This window comes from Myodes glareolus, chromosome 2, assembly GCF_982192425.1.
Source record: "Myodes glareolus chromosome 2, mMyoGla1.1, whole genome shotgun sequence".
NCBI lineage: Eukaryota > Metazoa > Chordata > Mammalia > Rodentia > Cricetidae > Myodes > Myodes glareolus.
The window spans coordinates 140,096,656-140,108,880 of NC_142027.1; the positions used below are offsets into that span (position 1 = coordinate 140,096,656).

The 12,225-nt window shown below is 35.9% G+C and overlaps 1 pseudogene; it reads left to right on the top strand.

Moving 5' to 3' along the window:
- Positions 1-2,071: 2,071 nt before the first annotated feature.
- Positions 2,072-2,998, top strand: LOC146894045 (olfactory receptor 4C3D-like; annotated as a pseudogene).
- Positions 2,999-12,225: the final 9,227 nt, after the last annotated feature.

Consider the following 12,225-nt stretch of genomic DNA (forward strand, 5'->3'; position numbering starts at 1 on the left):
ATAGAAAACATGAAATGTATTTTTAGAGATAACGTTTTCTTTTCATTTTGTGAGAAATTTATGCCTGCAAATCAGAATGTATTTCACATGTTCTACAATTAATTTTATATTGTTATCCATAAGTTATTTATGGTGAATTATAAGAATAACTGGTAAAGAACTGAGAATATGAAAATTAACACTGCATAGAAATAGGGGTGATAAAGTTTTTCCTAGATAGATGAACTGTGATGAAAAAAAGTCATGAAAGAAACTACTGCTGGCTATCAACATAGACATTTTCATATGTAGGCAAATATATATATAGGTCCAAGAAATATTTGCTGAGTAGCTATCTAATAGATACTTGTTTACAGAAACTATCATATATTTTTGCATAAGTATTTTACTTTATCTTAGGTAGTAGTCAGTTTCTTTCTGTTTTCACTTTAAAGTTCCATTTTAAAGCATTCAAAATAAGTGTTTCTTTTCCTTAGTAAATGTTTATGAATTTAAAAACCCAAAGATGTTTTCCCAGTCTTTTAAATCTATAAATTTATTAAATATGATTATTTCAATACCAATTTATATATAATACATATACACACACACATATATTTAATCATTATATACATTTAGCAGATTGTATTTCACTGCCTAGGAACATATATATTAATGTATTCACACACACACACACACACACACACACACATATATATATATATATATATACTCATATATGTGTTTGCATATGTAACAAAATTTTAAAAACAGAGGCCATGATAAAGAAATATATGAGGAACATAATTTAAAGAATAAACAATATTTGTAGCCAATACTTAACTACCTGGAAAGTGAATAACACACTGATTCTAAAAGATAATTAGCTTTGTAATAATCTTTAAATATATCAAAAATATTAAATTCACTTTGACTTTAAAAGATTCATCATATTTCTTGTAGATTTTGCATCATGGATGAGTAACTGGGTTGCTAAAGGTGACTGGGCTCTCTGATCTACTGACTGGGAAGCATTGTATCTTACAAACCAAGATGTGTGAATTATGAGGTTCATCATGTATTTCCTCATCATGTAATATGTGGTAGACCCTGAAGGTGTTATGCCAGAAACTATACTAACAGACTGAGGAAATAGATATGTATGGCATATATGTTGTGCCATGTCATGGAATAAATCTCTACTACAATTTGTACATCTTGCTAAAACAAAAGCTTTGCTTATCAGAGATATGCTTTGATTAGGTTTTTTTTAAAAAAATAATCTTTCTTATTATTTAGAATTTTATACATGTATACAATGAAACATGATACTCCACCAAGTCTATCTTAATTTAAATATGGCCACACGTTAACAACAACACAAAAGTGAATGGTTCTTACTCCTTCAGCTGCAATGCTGGTAGCTTCCCAGTAAGGGATGGGAACCTCCTTCCTATATGAAAGAAGCTTGGTTGGTTGTTCTTATGCAGGTAACCATGACTGGAATGAGTTAGTGACTATGATAACCATGTCTTTCATTCATTGTTGCATCTATATGATCAAATGAAAATCATCTCTATGATCAAATGAAAAATAATATTCTTTATGTGTGTAAGCACTTGGCAGATTATAAAATGTGTCTCATAATGTGAAAATGCTCAGGCTCAGGGGTAAGCCAAGACACACAGAGCACAAGAGCAACTCAGAAACACCACACAGACTGGAAATAGAAGAACTCAACATAACATAACACACACACACACACACACACACATATATATATGGTATATGGTATATATATCAGCATATATGCTATATGTATATATATATATCAGCATTTTTTCCTGAAAATTAAATAGTAACTAATGCCCTATAGATGCGTTGTAGCTGATAGTATGGTATATGAAGAGAGTATGATGAGATGAATAAAGATGGAAGAAGCTACTGGGTTAGAATACAAAGAATGTGCTCCACAGTTACAGAAAGCCCTATTGCTGTAGTATGAACATCAAATGATAATGCACTCAGAATTAACAACCTACCTTTATTCTTTTGTAGGGAATTCAGATCTTGAGAAGGGGTTATTTTCTGAATGGAGCTCCACAGGTCTCCCAGTAATGTGACAGAATTTGTTCTTTTGGATCTCACACAGAATCCACACTTGCAGAAAATTCTGTTCATTGTCTTTTTATTTGTTTCCCTATTTACCATGTTGGCCAATCTACTCATTGTCATCACCATCTCCTTCAGCCGCACCCTTTCAGCTCCCATGTACTTCTTTCTCACTTACCTATCCATCATAGACACCTTCTACACCTCTGTCACCACCCCAAAAATAATAATTGACCTGCTGTACCAGAGGAAGACAATATCCTTGGGTGGTTGCCTGATTCAGCTCTTTGTGGAGCACTTCCTGCGTGGAACAAAGATCATCCTCCTCATTGTTATGGCCTATGACCGCTATGTGGCCATATGCAAACCTCTGCATTACATGACCATTATGCGATAAGGGCTCTGCAGACTCCTGGTGGTGGTAGCTTGGGTTGGAGGGATCTTGCATGCCACCATGCCAATATTTTTTATGATCAATCTGCCCTTCTGTGGCCTTAATATAATTGATCACTTCATGTGTGATCTCTTCCCATTGTTAAAACTTGCTTGTAGAGACACACAAACGCTAGGCATGATAGTGGCTGCCAACAGAGGGGCCATGTGCTTGCTCATATTTACTATGCTCCTCATCTCATACATAGTTATCCTGCAGTCCTTGAAATCTCATAGTTCTGAAGGGAGATGCAAAGCCCTGTCCACCTGTGTCTCTCACTTCACTGTGGTTGTTCTCTTCTTTGCGTCTTGCATATTTACTTACATGCGCCCTGTGAACACCTACACCAGTGGACAGCTGGTGACTGTGTTCTTTGCAATCCTTACTCCTATGCTAAATCCCATCATTTACACAGCAAGAAACACAGAGGTGAAGAATGCCATGAAGAGTTTGTTGACAGGGAGAGTAACTTAGCCTATTCAAAATGGCCAGAAGGTGGTGATGCATAGAAACAACTAGGATTATGTTTGTGATAAACTATGAAAGGGAATTAAGAAGTTCCACAGTTCATTAACAAATAGTAAAAACGAAACTTCCCATAATAGCATTTTTGGCCAGTTAATGTGGAGAGGCCTTATATATGCCTTTAATAGTTTTAAACGTATATTTTGTTTTCAAAGCTCAAATATTAATGTTCACAGAGTCTGAATTTTCAATAGAAAGCAACAAATATACAACTTTAATGATTTTGGACTATGTTTTTCTCTAGAGACTCATCAAAATTTATTGAATTTGTTCACATATTTGTTACATGGGTAACATGGAATTTTTGACAGAATTTTAAATATATTTTGCATAGACTATGGTAACACAAAAATAACAGAAAAATATAAATTAGACATTTGATGAATAATGGACAACTTGTGTACATGTTTCTTACCTCACTTTTATCTGGTATTATTTATATAAAAATAATATAATGTTTTAACATCAAGTACACAAAAGGAAGAAACAGTTTCTAACCAGTCTCTGCTCCCCGACCTCAGGGTGAAATATAAGGTAGAAATTTTGAAAATTACATTGAATTTGTTTTTATTTTCTCACATATTGTCACGAGTAAATTTTTTCTAGGTTATAAAGGATAGATAACTTTTTCCCTGAACAGTATTGGAGTAGACATTTGTAACAACATGAGCAAATATTCTTCCATTTTACCACACTGAAATATGCAAAATAATTTCTCATGTCATTACTCTGTATGTATGTTGCATATGTTTACATTAAATATATTATCATGTATCAGACACATTCACTTAGGTAGATGACACGGAATATAAAAAAGAAACAGAAAACAAAAAAACTCTGGTTATTTAAAAGACACAGTATCCATTTCACAATGAAGATAGTTGAATCTGAGAAAGCTACTAATACGCTTTCCACAAATCAAACATTAAGTCAACTGCAGGATCTACATTAGTTTCTAACTCTTACTCCTCAATTTGAGAATGAAAACACAATAATTTGTGATATGTTTATACGTAAAGATAAGGAATTGATGCATGTTCTTAGGAAATCTTAGTGATTTCCTTTTGCCCTTGGAGGAAAATTGTCAGGGTTTTTTTGTTGTTGTTTCTTTGTTTTTTGTAGTCTCTTCCCACTTAAGCTATGTAAAGGAGCAAAGATCCTCTGTACTCATTGGAATCAAGTTTCTCCATATTATTATAAAAACACCTTTATGAATCCAATTTTCTTTCACGGTAGTATCTCCACTCATGCTTTCCACAAATATCCCTTCTCAAATTTACTGCTCAGGGAGATATTTCTTCCATAATTTGAACATCCAGTAATGCTAGACCTCGAACATTTATTTTTGGAGTGCAACTGTCTTGCCTACCTTAAAGTTTTAATATATTGAGTTTACTAAAAAAATGATATTTTCTCACAGTGATCAAGCCTAGAAACCTGATCGTCATTAGCACTTAATGTACAGAAATACAATATTCTGGTGATAATTAAACAGATAAACAGACTCTAAAGTAAGCTAAATGTAGTTTGCTTTGTTCTATGATTAGCTAGGAGTCATGAAAAGGCAGGAAGAAGTAGTATTGAGAAAAACATCTTCTACTCTAAAACAGATGGATGATTTCAAGTAGAAAACCAAGGCCGATGACTGTGTCCTAAGAGATATACCAACTTCTTAATGGATGAGAGAGAGATTAATTAGATAATTTAAAATCAAAGTGAGAAAGTAAAAACAACCAAAGAGATGCAAACAAGCCAGATAAGCTCATTTGATGAACTTTTGCTCCTGATTGTTTTAAGGAGTATTGTGATATTTCTTAATACATCAAGTGCATCTCGGAGATTGATACCATACAGTTATGCTTAGTAAAGTAATAACATCCAAGTCCAGGGAGCAGTGTGGGTCAGAAACATGGTAAGATTTGGGGTATGTAGAAGAATGAGGTTATTTAGATAGAGCGATTAATTAAGAACAGGGTTAACAGGGGTAGAAGGGGTCATAACAAAAGATGATAGTGTAAGTATGATCACAATACATTATCTATGTATAAAATTGTCAAAATAAAATAACATAAAAGGGAGCGTGATATTTTTTCCTAAAATTCATAAGAGAAATAATATTGGCATTTAGTGCCTATTTCAATAATAATCTTAAAAAGTAAGAGTACCAGTAAACAGGATTAGAAATGTTATGTACAGGGTACTAACTAGTTAGGTTAGGCAAAATTAATTCCCTTTCCTTTATCCTTTTCAAGTTGGATAAACCAATGTATGGACAAACTGTTCACGAAGAACATAAATTAGTTCTGGGATAAGTAATTGAATGGCTCCTACTATGATCTATGAATTTTTGTTGTTCTGGAGAGTATCATGTTGGCCTTGTTCCAGTTTATTTCTGCCTCTGAGAAATGTTTCCTCAGTGTAGGGAAAGATGTGAAATTATTGCAAAGTGATTAGAGTCTCAGGCAGTTGAGACATAATCACATAGAAATGTGATTAAAATGAGGCAAACATACACATATTAGAAATCTGTCTCTAACAAATTATACTCTGACCTTTTCCCCCACAAATTCATTACCTAAGAGACAATATGCTAAAAGTGTTCCTTCTAAAATGTGTTTTGAGAGCAGTTTACTAATTAGATCAGAATAGAACCAAATGGTAGGCATAGTGTTGTGGGTGATTTTTGTGAGATATTTTGTTGGCTGCCTTTTTAGAAAATCTACATAAAAAATTTCAAGACTCTTCCAAAAAGCATCTCTTTCCTACATAGGTACTGGGCTACTCAGAATATCTATCATTAATCTTCCTTTGAAGTCATTGGTAACTCTATTGCTAACAAAGTCCCTTCCCCAGGATTCCTTTTAAACTGAGATCCAAATGATGAGACCATCCCATGCAATCCAGTGGAAAGAGCACTCTGAACAAAACAGGAAAACCTGTTGATAAACAAGTGAAGTGAAGATGGAGCAGAGCTGAGTACTAAGGAGAGGCAGCATGGAAAGAGGTGATGCCCTGAGCAGAGGAGTTTTTACAGAACTGAGAAGCTTCTGTAAAGCAAAGGATACTATCATTAAGGCAAAAAGGCAACCTACAGATTGGGAGATCTTCACCATAGAAGGAGAATTGCAGAACAAAGGTCCAGAAAATATATTCAACAAAATTATAGAAGAAAACTTTCCCAAACTAAAGAACGATATCACTATGAAGGTTCAAGAAGCATACAGAACACCGAATAGACTGGATCAAAAAAAATCCCCTCACCATATAATAATCAAAACACAAAACATTCAGATTAAAGAAAGAATATTAAGAGCCACAAAGTAAAAAGGTCAAGTAACTTATAAAGGTAAACCTATCACACTTACACCGGACTTATCTATGGAAACCATGAAAGTCAGAAGGTCCTGGATAGAGGTACTGCAGAAACTAAGAGACCATGGATGCAAGCCCAGACTACAATACCTACCAAGCTATCATTCACTATCAATGGAAAAAACAAAATATTCCAGGATAAAAACAAATTTAAACAATACGTAGCCACAAATCCAGCCTTACAGAAAGTATTAGAAGGAAAATCACAACCCAAGGAATCCAACATTGACAATACTGCCTACAATAACTCAGACATCTAGCGACCCTTCACAAGCACAGCTCAAAGAAGGGAAACACACAAACTCTACTACCCTCCCCCACAAAGAAAGAAAATATCCGATGTTAACAACCACTGGTCATTAATATCACTTAATATCAGTGGATTCAATTCACCTATAAAAAGGCACAGAATTAGAGATTGGATATGATGACAGGATCCAAAATTCTACTGTGTACAAGAAACACACCTCAACCACAAAGACAGACACCTACTCAGAGTAAAGGGTTGGGAAAAGGTTTTCCAAGCAAACGGACCTAAGAAACAAGCAGGTGTGGCCATTCTAATATCTAACAAAATTGACTTCAAACTAAAATCAATCAGAAGAGATGGAGATGGACATTTCATACTCATAACAGGAACAATTCATCAGGAGGAAGTCTCAATCCTGAATATCTATGCCCCCAATATAAAGGCACCAATTATGTAAAAGAAACACTTCTAGAACTCAAGGCAATCATCAAACCACACACATTAATAGTAGGAGATTTCAACACACCTCTCTCACCAATGGACAGATCAATCAGACAGAAACCTAATCGAAAAATAAGAGAATTATTGGAGGTATTGAACCAAATGGACTTAACAGACATCTATAGAACATTCCACCCAAATAGGAAAGAATATACCTTCTTCTCTGCAGCTCATGGAACCTTCTCGAAAATTGACCACATACCCGGTAACAAAGCAAGCTTCCACAGATACAAAAAAATTAGTAATAACCTGTGTCTTGTCAGATCACCATGGATTAAAGTTAGAATTCATCAACAATGCTACCCCCAGAAAGTCAACAAACTCATGGAAGCTGAACAGTCAACTACTGAATCACCCCTGGGTTAAGGAAGAAATAAAGAAAAAAATTAAAGTCTTCCTTGAATTTAATGAAAATAAAGACACAACATACTCAAATCTATGGGACACTATGAAAACAATGCTAAGAGGAAAGTTCATAGCACTAGGTGCCCAATTAAAGAAAACAGAGAAAGCACACATTGGAGACTTAACAACACATCTGAAAGCTCTAGAAAAAAAAGAAGCAGATTCACCCAGGAGGAGTAGAAGACTGGAAATAATCAGACTGAGGGCTGAAATCAACAAAATAGAAACACAGAAAACAATCCAAAGTATCAACGAAACAAAATATGGGTTTTTGGAGAAAATCAACAAGATTGACAAACCCCTATCCAAACTAATCAAACAGCAGAGAGAGAACATGCAAATAAATAAGATCAGAAATGAAAAGGGGAACATAACCACAGACACAGAGGAAATTCAGAGAATCATTAGATCTTCCTACAAAAGCCTGTATGTCACAAAATTGGAAAATGTAAAAGAAATGGACATTTTTTTTTAGATAAGTGCCATATACCAAAGTTGAACCAAGATCAGGTGAACAATCTAAATAGACCTGTTAGTCGCAAAGAATTAGAAGCTGTTATCAAAAATTTCCCTACCATAAAAAGCCCAGGACCAGATGGTTTCAATGCAGAATTCTACCAGAACTTCCAGGAAGAACTAATACCTATACTCCTTAATGTATTTCACAATATAGAAACAGAAGAGTCATTGCCAAACTTCTTTTATGAAACTACAGTTACCCTAATACCAAAACCACACAAAGACACAACCAAGAAAGAGAAATACAGGCCAATCTCACTCATGAACATTGACATGAAAATTTTCAATAAAATCCTGGCAAACCGAATCCGGGAACACATTAGAAAAATTATCCATTATGATCAAGTAGGCTTCATCCCAGAGATGCAGGGCTGCTTCAACATACGCAAATCTATCAATGTAATCCATCATATAAATAAACTGAAAGAAAAAAACCATATGATCATTTCATTGGATGCTGAAAAAGCATTTGACAAAATTCAACACCCATTTATGATAAAGGTGTTGGAGAGACTGGGGATACAAGGATCATACCTAAATATAATAAAAGCAATATACAGCAAGCCGACAGCTAACATCAAATTGAATGGAGGGAAACTCAAAGCCTTTCCACTAAAATCAGGATCACGACAAGGCTGTCCACTCTCTCCATACCTCTTCAATATAGTGCTTGAAGTTCTAGCAATAGCAATAAGACAACATAAGGAGATCAAGGGGATTCGAATTGGAAAGGATGAAGTTAAACTTTCATTATTTGCTGAAGATATGATAGTGTACATAAGTGACCCCAAAAACTCTACCAAAGAACTCCTACAGCTGATAAACACCTTTAGTAACGTGGCAGGATACAAGATCAACTCCAAAAAATCAGTGGCCCTCCTATACACAAAGGATAAAGAAGCAGAGAGGGAAATCAGAGAAACATCACCTTCCATGATAGCCACAAATAGCATAAAATATCTTGGGGTAACTGTAACCAAGGAAGTGAAAGACCTATTTGACAAGAACTTTAAGTCTTTGAAGAAAGAAACTGAGGAGGATACCAGAAAATGGAAAGACCTCCCCTGCTCTTGGATTGGGAGAATCAACATAGTAAAAATGGCAATTCTACCAAAAGCAATCTAAAGATTCAATGCAATCCCCATCAAAATCCCATCAAACTTCTTCACAGACCTTGAGAGAATAATAATCAAGTTTATATGGCAAAACAAAAAACCCAGGATAGCCAAAACAATCTTAGACAATAAAGGAACTTCTGGAGGCATTACCATCCCTGACTTCAAACTCTATTACAGAGCTACAGTATTGAAAACAGCTTGGTATTGGCATAAGAACAGAGAAATCGACCTTTGGAATCGAATAGAAGACCCGGGTATTAACCCACAAACCTATGAGCACCTAATTTTTGACAAGGGAGCTAAAGGTATACAATGGAAGAAGGAAAGCATCTTTAACAAATGGTGCTGGCATAACTGGATGTCAACCTGTAGAAGGATGAAAGTAGATCCATACCTATCACCATGCACAAAACTCAGGTCCAAATGGATTAAAGACATCAACATTAATCCGTCTACTTTGAACCTGATAGAGGAGAAAGTGGGAAGTAGTCTACAAGATATAGGCACAGGAGGCCTCTTCCTAAGTAGGACCCCAGTAGCACAGACAATAAGAGAAACAATGAATAAATGGGAACTCCTGAAACTGAGAAGCTTCTGTAAAGCAAAGGACACTGTCAGTAAGACAAAAAGGCTGCCTTCTGACTGGGAGAAGATCTTCACCAACCCCTCATCAGACAAAGGTCTGATCTCCAAAATATACAAAGAACTCAAGAAACTAGACCCTAAAACTCTAATTAACCCAATTAAAAAATGGGGTACTGAACTGAACAGAGAATTCACAACAGATGAACTTCGAATGGCCAGAAGACACTTAAGGTCATGCTCAACCTCCCTAGCAATCAGGGAAATGCAAATCAAAACCACTTTGAGATACCATCTTACACCTGTCAGAAGAGCTAAAGTCAAAAACACCAATGATAGCCTATGCTAAAGAGGATGTGGGGTGAGGGGAACACTCATCCATTGTTGGTGGGAATGCAAACTTGTGCAGCCACTGTGGAAATCAGTGTGGCGGTTTCTCAGGAAACTGGGAGTCAACCTCCCTCAGGACCCAGCAATTCCAGTCTTGGGAATATACCCTAGAGATTTCCTAACATACTACAAAAGCATTTGTTCAACTATGTTCATAGCAGCACTATTTGTAATAGCCAGAAGCTGGAAACAACCTAGGTGCCCCTCAATAGAAGAATGGTTAAAAAAGGCATGGAACATATACACATTAGAGTTTTACTCAGCGGTAAAAAACAATGACATCTTGAATTTTGCATGCAAATGGATGGAAATAGAAAATGCTTTACTGAGTGAGGTAACCCAGACCCAAAAAGAGGAACACGGTATGTATTCACTCATAAGTGGATTCTAACCATAATTAAAGGTCTTTGAGCCTATTATTCGTGATCCTAGAGAAGCTAAATAAGAAGATGAACCGGATGAAGATTATTTAGCTATCCGCCAGGAGGTAGGTAATAGTCAAGAGTCCCAGGTAACCTCGGGTGCATGGGGGGGTGGATGGGAGGGTTGTTGGAAGGGGAGAGGGTTAGAGAGAAGGGAGTAGGGGAGGAATGGGGAAAGCTCGGTTGACCGGGATTGGGGGGAGGGAGGAAGGATGAATATGGGATCAGGGAAGAATATATTTCAACTAAGGGAGTCATTTTTGGGATTACAGGAGACTTGATTATATATGGGATCCCAGGTCCAAGGAGAGATCCCCAGATTGGGGTATAGCCTTTTATGAATGTGGTACCCCTGGCAGCAGGACTAGGACGTATCCCTGGTGCATGACCTTACCCTTTCTGAGGTGTGGATGGGGGTGGAAATGGAAGGGAGCATGTGGAGAAGAGGGGCAGGGGAACCATGATTGGTATGTAAAATGAATAAAAAAATTAAAAAAAAAGAAAAATAATAGCTTTGAACTAATGGTACTAGAGACAAGCTGGAAAACCTAAATCATGCTGGCATTGAATTTTGGAATGAAAAAGTTATGGAGTACTTAGAGCTCAGTGGAATGTTCTATGAGATCTTAGAAAATAAAAATATGGAGACTAGCTGTGATGGAGGACTAGCTTGTGAAGTTTCAGAGGGAAGAAAAGACTCTATAAGTATATTACATAATATTTTTAATTAAGAATCCTTGATTCTGGTGAGTTTTTGCTGAAGAAATGACTTTGACTAACAATACACCAGAACCACTAAAGTGAAGCTTTTGCCTTATTGGGACAATCTATACTGGTTATCTGCAGTTGAAGAAACAGCTGTGATTCAGAAGAGACCAGCATAACTGAGGAAAAATTTGGGAAATACTTCCTCCTGATCAACACACAGAAAGACAGACAGAGCAAAGACAATTCTTTGTGCTTGCAACTCTATTTGATAATGTGTGAGAGTTTCCCAAGTGCTGCTGGTTTTGAAGGCATGGCAGAGTGATGGAGATCCTAAGATTTAGAGCTAATGATAGCCTATAAAAGGCCATTGTTGAGAGGCCAGCCTCACTTGCAACCGAAGTCATAAGACAATATATACGATTAAATGGTAAAATTGACTTAATATATTTGTTGTCATGCATAGCATGTGTCTTCTGCAGTGTTCTGATGGAATAGAATTCAATTACCCTTGTATACTAACATATTATATCCTTATATATCCATAAATAGAAAAGAAGAAAATTCAATAAGTATAGTGATTGGTATAAAGATGATAGGGAGAAAGTAGAAGGTAGGAAAAAGAAGAGGTAGCTTTGGAGACCTAAAAAGTCAGGAGGAAGACATTTTGTCTAAATAGACTAAAGAGGCTGAGGTAGAAATAATGCTTTTCGGTAACATAAATATCCAGTCTTCCAGAAGGCTGTGGAAGGGTTCCTGAAAACCAGGCCCATATATTTGATGAAAGGAGAAAGCAAAGCAAAGGATTAAGGAGAGACTGGTGAAAAAGCAAACACAAAACTAAAGCAACAAACATAGTAGAGAAAAACAGACTAGAGTCCAAATGATCACAACTCTCAGTTTTTTAATACT